An 11,069-nucleotide genomic window follows, 5' to 3' on the forward strand; every position below is an offset into this window, starting at 1 on the left:
CTAAAGTTTTCACGCCACCACACTTTATGGCCCGCCGTACCTTGAGCAACGGTCATCCTTGTTTCTGGATCCACCACTGGTCCGGACACCACCCCTCTCTTGCAGTACACGATTCAAAACAAACTCTTTCTTTAAGAGGGGCAGCGCGTCTGGCGGATCGCCAATGTGATATTGCCGAACTGTATCATTCGGTGGTCCTATTCTGACTAAGCTTCGCTCTCGGCTATGCTCTCTATTTATAGTCTGTTATACTCTTAGCGCACTCATCTGATTATGCCAGTTTCCCATTCTATTCAGGATGCCACACACCTGTATCCGTGGTCCAAACAGCCGGTTTAGACCCAAATTCCGACCAAAGCAACCGCACTGATGATACATCATACCAGTTTCAACTGGAACTGGTATAAGGATTTATCCAAAACTGATGAGATTTGGATACAATTTGACGGAGTTCTAAACCGTTTGACAGTTAATGGAACACGAGTGGGGTTGCCAGTTCTTTCACTAGATTGAATCTTATTTCTTTGGTCCAATTCTTGTATAAATTAGACTCAAGAATAGACCACGGATACAGGTGCTTAAGGAACTAAGAGTCTTTTGATATTTTTTTTTCATAAGAAGTTCTTATGATAATTTCAAGAAGTTGCAGTGTAAAAATCGAATGTACATATACGTTCATTCAAAATAGCAGCCAAGCTTCTCGACATCAGAAACATTTCACCAGAAATAGTGCATTTTCAATGTTCGTGATAGTAATACTAATGGTAAGTTTGTGTCACAACTTATGAATATTTTTTGTTCATGTTTCAATTTTGTGAAACACATTCATAAACATAATTTTTTTTCAATTTTTCTGCACTCTTTAGCTTGCTAGATAACGAAAAGCTTGAGGACAAGGGTCGGATTTGGCGTCGGAATTTTCGCCGGTGACATTGCTGTTTGAGGAGATGAAAATTCATCTGGATTCAATATTTCCTGTTTAAGAAACATGGACCTGAGCTTCACTTAAAAAAATCTGCACATTTTTTTTTAATTTTTCGGTGTATTATTTAACATTATTAATATTGAGCTTTTTTAAAAGCCAAATTTAAAACTAAAATCATAAATTTAGTTCAAGTTTGCATCAAGCCAATTTGATTCGAAATGTTTTTTATCTCTTACTGTTTTTTTTGGAAAATTTTATTTATTTTCATCAAAGGATAGAATCTTGAAATTCGCAAAAGAGTTAGGAGATTGGGCTTGTTTGATTTGAGTATTGAATAAGTTATTTTTTTTAAGAAATTGAAAGCTGCCCTAAAAAGAACTTATCTTATGCTCAAAACAAATAACTTTGATCTACCAGAGTTTTAAACAAATTCAAAAATTTTAACCGTCGATGAAAGCAAATTTCATATATTAATTCTACAGGTTTCATTTAAAAAAAAAAATAGCTCACCCTTTAGGCTAAGGACCACTTTTCTAAAGTTACTTTTTTAAGGTTTTATTAATGACACTTTACCATCCTTGTGGCATTCTTGTCTTCTATTAAGTTACAATTTCATACGAAAACTATCAATGAGTACTTATTTTTATTTTATTTACATAGTATTCCGTCTCACGACATAACTTGACGAACATAATTCCTAAAATTCACTCGGTCCATGGCAACCGTTCTCTAATTTCTCGGGCACCCCACGTTCGCCACGCTCCACTTGGTCTAACCACCTTGCTCATTGCGCCCCCGCTCGTTTTGTTCCTACCGGATTCGTAGCGAACACCTGTTTTGCAGGACAGTCGTCCGGCATTCTCGCAACATGTCCCGCCCAGCGTATCCGGCCAGCTTTCACCACCTTCTGGATACTGGGTTCGCCGTAGAGTCGCGCGAGCTCGTAATTCATCCTTCGCCTCCACACTCCGTTCTCCTGTACGCCGCCAAAGATGGTTCTTAACACTCGTCGCTCGAATACTCCGAGTGTACGCAGGTCCTCCTCGAGCAATATCCATGTCTCGTGACCGGTCTAATGAGCGTCATATACAGGTTACACTTCGTGTGAGGGCTAAGTCTTCTCGACCGCAGTTGCTTGTGGAGTCCATAGTAGGCACGACTTCCGCTGATAATTCGCCTCCGGATCTCACGGCTAGTGTCATTGTCTGCGGTTACGAGTGAGCCGATGTAGACAAAGTCTTCGACTATCTCCAGCTCGTCGCCGTCGATCGTGACCTCCCAAGCAACCAGAATTCCCTTAAAAAGGTTCCATAGAAGCTTAATCAGCTCTCGTTTGTGTCTGAAGAGAATGCTAATCAGCCCAAAGTTTAAGTTCTTAAAGCTACTTTCAAGTTCGTTTAGGTGGCTGTAGAGAACGCTATTCAGCTTCTAAGAGAATGTCAAGAAACTTTTACGCACCAAAAAAAAAATCCGATTGACAGATTGCTCTGACAACCACATGTCAGATTGCTAGGTTACCGGTCTATCATGGTCTATCTCATTGATTTTAATTATATTGTTTTGATTACAAAAGCTGCTTACACGCCTAGAGAATTGAACCGCTGCTCTCTAGGTTGCAATGAAACTCACCAGCCTCTCGACCAATCCAGCAATAGCTAATTGCCACTGTAATGATTAGTATTTAAACTTAATGTCATTTGAGATGATTGAGTGGGTTGGTCAATAGAAGGTACCTAATTTCGTTCAAAGGACTTTCAGCACTGACCATACTGACTGGACACTCGATTTCGTTTTCTGGATTATTTTTCCAGAAAGAAAAATATAAAAAAATCATTTTTCCAACAGTACGCAATGTCGATTCCAGAGTGCGCATCGATCGATTTGAAGAAATGCTATCCCTGTTAGGAAATGCCACCCAACTTTAAAAATAAAACACGCAATTTCTACGATAAATTCGGGCTAAACAGGACCATTTTTCCTACAGGGCATTTTTTGTCAAATTTTTCAGGTTCGCCACCTGCCGTCGGTATTGCGAACCTGCAAAAGCTGACAACAAAAAATTAGACAGAAAATAGTTGAATTTTTGTTCTAAGAGTCAAGTCAGTGTGGTCAGTGCTTTCAGTACACAATATGAATCATTCGCATTCGCATTCGCAGGAGCAGTCGCCTAAAACTTCGGTTGGCGCTACGCAACAACTCTCCGTTTTATGAAATTATAGCCGATCGGACTTGCAACATCTTCTCTTCCGAGATTGTGGTACATTTCCTGACTTATAATTCCAATAGAAGCTAGGTCCCCCATTTCGTTGCCTCAGATTATAAAATCTCTTAAAATGGAAAACCAGCCCCCACAGAATGTTGAAGGTGCCCTGGCCGAACCCTGCGGACTGTGTGGGGAAAAGGGAAAGGTATGTTAGTCAACGTTTACTTTATAGATAGATGCAGAGATCTCTACGACCCATCCATAAACGTGAGGAGGTTTTGGTGCATTGTTAGTAAATTTGGGAAGGTTTAACTCTGGGAGATGCTAGGCCAGCATTGAATTTGTCCTACACCTCCTATGCTCCTAATGTCTCCTACTGAGACTCCTATCACTGACTGAGGCATTTCGATATACATTTTTAAATATAATTTAGAAAGAATAATTTATAACATTCTTTGAAAAATAAACTTAATTCGAGGGAAGAGGTTGTTATGAACCAATTAAACTGAAAATTAAATTCATTTAACTATTTATTCATTTTATTATATCAATTGAAATCAGATCTTTTTCCTATTTGTTGTTACTGGATTTTTAGAAACATTTATATTCAGGTAAAAACTTTAAAGTGATCCAAATATTTAAAATACTTTTCTACTGTTGGTTTATAAAGCACACAAATAAATAGTTTTAATTTAATACCAACTCCAATATAATGTAATTAAATTCAAAAAGCTAAACAAACTAAAATGATTTTCTGATAATCTGGCAAATAATTTCAATTACTCTGTAGATCTTATATGTTTGAAATAAAGGGATAGCTTATCCTGAAAACTTTGTCTATCATAATGTAGTTTTTATCATAAATTTATTGAATTGGTTTTCCTTTTGTAAATCTAACTGGGCCTCATTTTTTAGACATAAACGTCACTAGGAATGCAGAACTAATATAAAATAAGAAGGAACGGTTAGTAAGATCAATGCGAAACAATTTATCATTTTTTGAAAATATAAAAAAAATGGGATTGAACTGCCTGATCATTTTTAGATAAATATCAAATGCGCGAACCTAAATTCATCAATAATCCAACTTGAAGTATGAGTCATACAAATAAAAAAAAATAAATATTGTACCAATTGAAAGCTGATGGGATTTTATCGTTTTTATCTTTCAGTACACAATATGAATCATAACAAAAATTCGCATCATCAAAAATTTATTCGAATATCTTATTTAACATTTATAAGAAAAATTCGACAAACTCTTGAATTCTATTTGTAAATATCAGTACAGATATAAACAAAACAAACACCATGACAAGAAATTGACAGACATTTTTGACATGTCGCTTAGAATTCCCATATAGGTTCTTTAAAACACCTTCAAGTATCTTAATGGTGCGCTTTAGAATGTTACGCGAACGTTATCGACCTTTTTGAAAAACATTTTTGACATGTCGCTTAGATTTCCCATATAGGCTCTTTAAAACACCTTCAAGTATCTTAATGGTGTGTTTTGGAATGTTACGCGAACGTTATCGACCTTCTTGAAAGAAGTTCCATTAAAAGCGCTTAGAAGTTCCGTTATCGATAGCTTAACTTTTCAAAGGGCGATGGAAGTTCCTGAATAACTTTTACGCGACAAGAGTCACCTGAAGTTCCCGTAATACATTTTTTTCAGCCAAATGTGAACTTCGGAGTTCGGAGTTAAGTAAAAACGCGACTTTTGGTTGCTTGGTCTTGTTACTACTGGACAAGCGGGTTCGGTCGGTCTCGGATCCGCAGGCCAGCATGTACTTCGTCTTGGACGTATTAATCATCAACCCAATCCTTCCTGCTTCGCGTTTCAGTTTGCGGTAGATGTCTTTTACCGCCGCAGATGATCTGCCGACTATATCAATGTCATCGGCAAAGCAGATAATTTGACTGGATCTGTTGAAAATCGTGCCCCGCATTTCGCCCACCGCTCGTCGAATAACACCTTCTAGCGCCACGTTGAACATCATGCAGGATAGACCATCACCTTGTCGAAGGCCCCTGCGCGATTCGAATGAACTCGACAATTCACCCGAAATCCGCACACAGCACTGCGTTCCATCCATCGTCGCCTTGATCAGTCTGATCAGCTTCCCGGAAAAGCCGTTCTCGTCCATGATTTTCCATAGCTCGTTACGGTCGATCGTGTTGTATGCGGCTTTGAAGTCGATGAATAGATGGTGCGTAGGGATATGGTGTTCCCGGCATTTTTGAAGGATTTGCCGTAATGTGAATATCTGGCCCGTCGTAGACCGTCCCTCCATGAAGCCGGCCTGATGACTTCCCACGAATCTGTTTGCTTGTGGCTCTAAGCGGCGGAGTAGGATTCGGGACAACACTTTGTAGGCGGCATTGAGGACAGTGATCGCTCGGTAGTTCTCACAGTCCAATTTGTCGTCCTTCTTGTAGATGGGGCATATTACCCCCTCCTTCCACTCCTCCGGTAGCTGTTCTATGTCCCAGATCCGGACTATCAACCGGTGTAGGCAATCGGCCAACTTGTCCGAGCCCATTTTGATGAGTTCAGCTGCGATACCATCCTTCCCAGCCGACTTGTTTCTATTCAGCTGGCGAATGGCATCCTTAACTTCACTCATCGTTGGGAGTGGCTCCTCTACGTCGTTGGCTACGCCGGCGATGTACCTTCCCCCACCGTCTTGATCTCCTGCATGTGCGCCGTTCGGGTGTTCATCGAAGTGCTGCTTCCACCTTTTGATCACCTCACGATTGTCCGTCAGGATGCCCCCGTCCTTATCCCAACACATTTCGGCTAGCGGCACGAAGCCTTTGCGGGATGCGTTGAGTTTCTGATAGAACTTTCGTGTTTCTTGGGAACGATGCAGCTGCTGCAGCTCCTCGAGCTCCTCCTCCTCCAGGCGGCGCTTTTTCTCCTAGAAAATTCGGACTCGCTGCCTCTTCCGCCCGCGCCGCCCGCGCGGCATTCTCTTCGTCCATCACCCTCCTACACTCCTCGTCGAACCAGTCGTTCCATCGAGTTCGCTCCACATAACCGATGACGTTCTCCGCAGCACTGTTGATGGCTGTCTTGATGGTATCCCAACAGTCCTCGAGAGGGACTTCGTCAAGCTCGCCCTCTGCCGGCAGCACTGATTCGACGGATTATGCGTAGTCTGCCGCGACCTCAGGCTGCTTCAGTCGTGCGATATTTAACCGAGGCGGGCGTCGGTTTCGTGTGTTGTTCACTACGGAGAGTTTTGGGCGCATCTTCACCATCACCAGATAGTGGTCTGACTCGATGTTGGCGCCTCGACAGGATCTGACGTCGATGATGTCCGAGAAGTGCCGGCTGTCAATCAAAACGTGGTCGATCTGTGATTGCGTTTGGTACGGTGATCTCCAGGTGTACTTGTGTGGGAGGCGGTGCTGGAAAAAGGTACTACGTATGGCCATTCGTTTGGAGGCGGCGAAATCAATAAGTCTGAGGCCGTTTTCGTTGGTCAGCTGGTGCGCACTGAACCTTCCAATTGTCGGTTTGAATTCCTCCTCCTGGCCGACCTGAGCATTGAAATCCCTGATGACGATCTTGATATCATGTTTTGGGCAGCGGTCGTATTCACGCTCCAGCTGCGCGTAAAATTCGTCTTTGTCGTCACCGGTACTTCCGAGGTGAGGGCTGTACACGTTGATGATGCTGATGTTGAAGAACCGGCCCTTGATTCTCAACCGGCACATTCGTGAGTTGATCGGCCACCACCCGATCACGCCCTTTTGCATCTTTCCCATCACTATAAAAGCTGTTCCAAGCTCGTGTGTGTTGCCGCAGCTCTGGTAGATGGCACGACCATCTGGATACGTTCGTACCGTGGAGCCTTTCCAGCATACCTCCTGCAGCGCTACGATGTCGAATTTGCGGCTCTTCAATTCGTTGGAGAGCACGTGAGTACTGCCTACAAAATTAAGAGATCGGCAGTTCCATGTTCCAAGTTTCCAATCGCTAGTCCCTTTTCGTCGCGTGGGTCTTTGCCGATTTCCATCCGAAATTTGTTGTTCGTTGTTCGTTGCTTATATTTTTGTAGTCACGGACTCGCAAGGCCCGCAGCTAACCCCTCTATCTCGCGTCGTGATGTTGCTGTTTCGGGTCCCGAACACCACCAGGACGTTGTTGCACTCCGCACGCCGCCCCTGACATGGAGAACAGACGCGTACGAAGCCCCCTATCTCAGTCTGCATGCGACCAAAGCATCCACCGCGGTTGGGTACCCGATCTCCGCTAAGGTTGCTCACACCCCAGCTAGCACCACGGGGAGGTAGAGAATCGGAGTTGCAGACAGGAGGTGATATGACCACTACCCGAAGGTTGGGTGCATGGGGTCTCGAGTTGCACATTGTCTACCGTTCACTAGCCAACATGATTAAACATGTCAATATAAACATAAAATGACCGAAATTAAAAAAATGTTAAAAATTCTAAAAAGCCAAACAAAAAAAATAAATAAAGTGACAAAATTTGAAAAAAATACAAAAAAGTTAAATGATTTTTTAAATTTTTTTTTATGATTCAAATTTATGTTTTTTTTTGGTTTCTATACATTTTTTGTGATTTTTTTTAAATTAATTTTTGTTTTGAAAAGTTTTTGAAAAATGATGTCGAAGATGCCATTTAAATGGGTAATGGTTTTCCGAAAACGAACCAGAACGCTTTTTTCAAGATAAGATCAGATCTCGTTTTTTTTTGTATTTTCAAGCCATTTTCCATTTAAATGAAATTTTCAATCATAACGATTTTCTACGTACCACCCCCCCCCCCCCCCTCTTCGGGGCATAGAATTTTAATTTGGGGTGGTTTTTGAGGGATAAAAATTTAATCTCTAACCGCTTTCCGGCTGGGGCCCCGCGAAGTATTGCATGAAAAGTAGTGGTGCAATACCTCGCTAGGCACCCAGCAGTGTTGTCCATTCAATTTATTGTTTTTCAATGCCAAAAGACATGTTTTATTCAACACCTAATGACATTTCTGTCATTGAAGTTACGGTCCTAGACAAAGTTTTTCAGCGGAAAATTTCTCTTAGTGAATTTGTAAATTGGCAAAAAAAACCATTGGCAGGCTTGGTTCCACAGAAGAAACAAAAATGAAGTTGACTTTCAGTACAAAATATTTGATTTTCCCATGCAAACCTAAGAGTATAAATTTACTCATGTAAACGTTACTTAAAAACTCTGCAAAATAATCATAGATGAGTTAATTGCATATCGACTCAGTCTAATGGGACACTCTTTTTAACAAAAAAAATGTTTTATTTTTAAAAACATAAAAGTTGAAACAATTTTCTAAAAGAAAATTTCATCACCGAAACTGAATCAAGCAGAAAAAATGATCAACTTAAATCTACTTTTCGAAGCAACAACCTTTCTTTTGGGACTGCTCCTCGGTCCAACAACATTCGAGAAAGGGTTAATCACAATAGGGCATGCTGGTGCCTCCCCAGAGCAGCTTCCGAAATACATCACCCGCCATGTGGGGTTCTTCGCATCATCCGGCAGCATGGCATTCGGAACGAACATCTCAGTCTCAGTCTCAGCAGGAAACATCATCCTACATATAGGAACACCAGAATCCACCACACAGTCAGCTGCCTCGAACATCCGGAAGTTGTTGTCTGAGCTGCTGTTGCCTTCCGGGGAGAGCTAAGCCATTGCCGGAGCAAGTTGGAGGATGATCGGCGGAACGCACGTTACACTTCTGCACTTATTATGTATGTAAATTAGATGTAAATATCTTCCTATTAAGGCGCGCCCTTGGCATCGCTCGGCTTGCTCTCAAACTGAAGAGGGAGGGGGGAGGGGAAGTTTCTCGCTCGTTCTGGGTCGGTTATCTTCCAGAGATCCTCTGGAAGCCGACTACTGCCAAGTGTGATGCCAAGACTTTGGACACAGTCTCGGGAAGGTACCTTCCTGAAGTACAAGCTGGGATTCGGGAGCGGATTATTCTTAAATTGAGAGGGATAATGTGAAATCGAATTTGCATACCATATTAGGCGCAGTGTTGTGGCTGTAAAAATGACTCCACCCTGGGAAGTCCTGCTGGAGGTGGTGGGTGGAAAATGGGAAAAATTAAGCTTGAATTCGGTATGGTTGATTTTGATTACAATGTCAAAATCGTTTTCTTTATTTGGATTTCTTATGACTTGTCTAGACTTAATAAATATAAAAAAATCATTGAAAGATTTATTTTGGTATTCCCAGACATATTTAGCCGAGGAAAATATTATGAATTGTGTGTGCTATCCAACGTAAATATATAAGAAATTGACAAACTTGTCAGCAAACTTTAATAGCACAAAATACACAAATTTAATGACAAAAATGACAAAAATGACAAAAATGACAAAAATGACAAAAATGACAAAAATGACAAAAATGACAAAAATGACAAAAATGACAAAAATGACAAAAATGACAAAAATGACAAAAATGACAAAAATGACAAAAATGACAAAAATGACAAAAATGACAAAAATGACAAAAATGACAAAAATGACAAAAATGACAAAAATGACAAAAATGACAAAAATGACAAAAATGACAAAAATGACAAAAATGACAAAAATGACAAAAATGACAAAAATGACAAAAATGACAAAAATGACAAAAATGACAAAAATGACAAAAATGACAAAATTATGACAAAAATGACAAAAATGACAAAATTATGACAAAAATGACAAAAATTACAAAAATTACAAAAATGACAAAAATGACAAAATTATGACAAAAATGACAAAATTATGACAAAAATGACAAAAATGACAAAAATTACAAAAATTACAAAAATAACAAAAATTACAAAAATTACAAAAATTACAAAAATGACAAAAATGACAAAAATGACAAAAATGACAAAAATGACAAAAATGACAAAATGACAAAAATTACAAAAAATCAAAAAACTCAAAAAATGAAAGTTGACATTTAGTCACAATGTTTTTTTCTTTCGATATATCATTAGATCTTGAAGCATTTTTAGTCATTTTTCATTTAAACTGGAATTTCGTAACATTCCCAAGCAACCCAATGTCGTTCATTTACTTGACTATCTTTTTAATTTCTCTCAATTTTTCCGCTGAAAAATTCACAGAAGCTTAGTTTTCTGATTAAAATCAACTTTTGATTAACGAAAAACTTAATAGATGAGAATAGTTTTTTACAGTTTTCCATGAATTTTATAACTACGGGGGTTAAGGAACGTGACTTGCAGTAATTTTTCGATGGTAGTTTTTTTAGAGCTCAACCAAGCAAAATTTCAATGTAGTTTTTGTTCGAATTCTCCCACAAATAAATGAAATGTTTAGAATCACATTAAAAATAATTGTTCTGCTTTTTTTTTTCGATTTGTTGTCGTACTTAACCAATCCTGTCTTTAAACGGGGTTGATGCTTTATAACTTAAAGAATCCAAAGTGGTGGCAATTGTGTCACCATTTTTTTTTTTTTTCAAAACGAAAAACACATTGGTCAAAAATTTCTGAGGCTAATTATTTTTATAATTTTTTGAAAAATAGGTCCATTTACAGTTTTTCATGTTTTTAAGCATAGCTGTAATATTTGACAACTTCTTGTCAAACAGTTTTCAGTAACACGGATTGATAGATTAACAAATTGTTATGTTTGAACAACGGTTCGATGCGGTTTTATGATTAGATGGTTGAATGAAGGCTTTGAAAGTTCCATATTGGCTGACAAAGATAAGCAACTGCCCAATTCCTTTGAGTGAACTATATGTACTCGTTGATGAACTTTGAAAGTTGCAGAGATGACTTATATGTACGTTGAAGGTGTTTTAAGTCACAAAAAGGGCACTTCCTGGGTTTGTACCTGGGTTTGTTATTCCTGGGTTTGTACCAAAACTGTCTGGATACTACCCTTATTTTGGGTTGAAAATATTGAAATT

Source organism: Uranotaenia lowii, chromosome 1 (assembly GCF_029784155.1).
Source record: "Uranotaenia lowii strain MFRU-FL chromosome 1, ASM2978415v1, whole genome shotgun sequence".
Lineage (NCBI taxonomy): Eukaryota > Metazoa > Arthropoda > Insecta > Diptera > Culicidae > Uranotaenia > Uranotaenia lowii.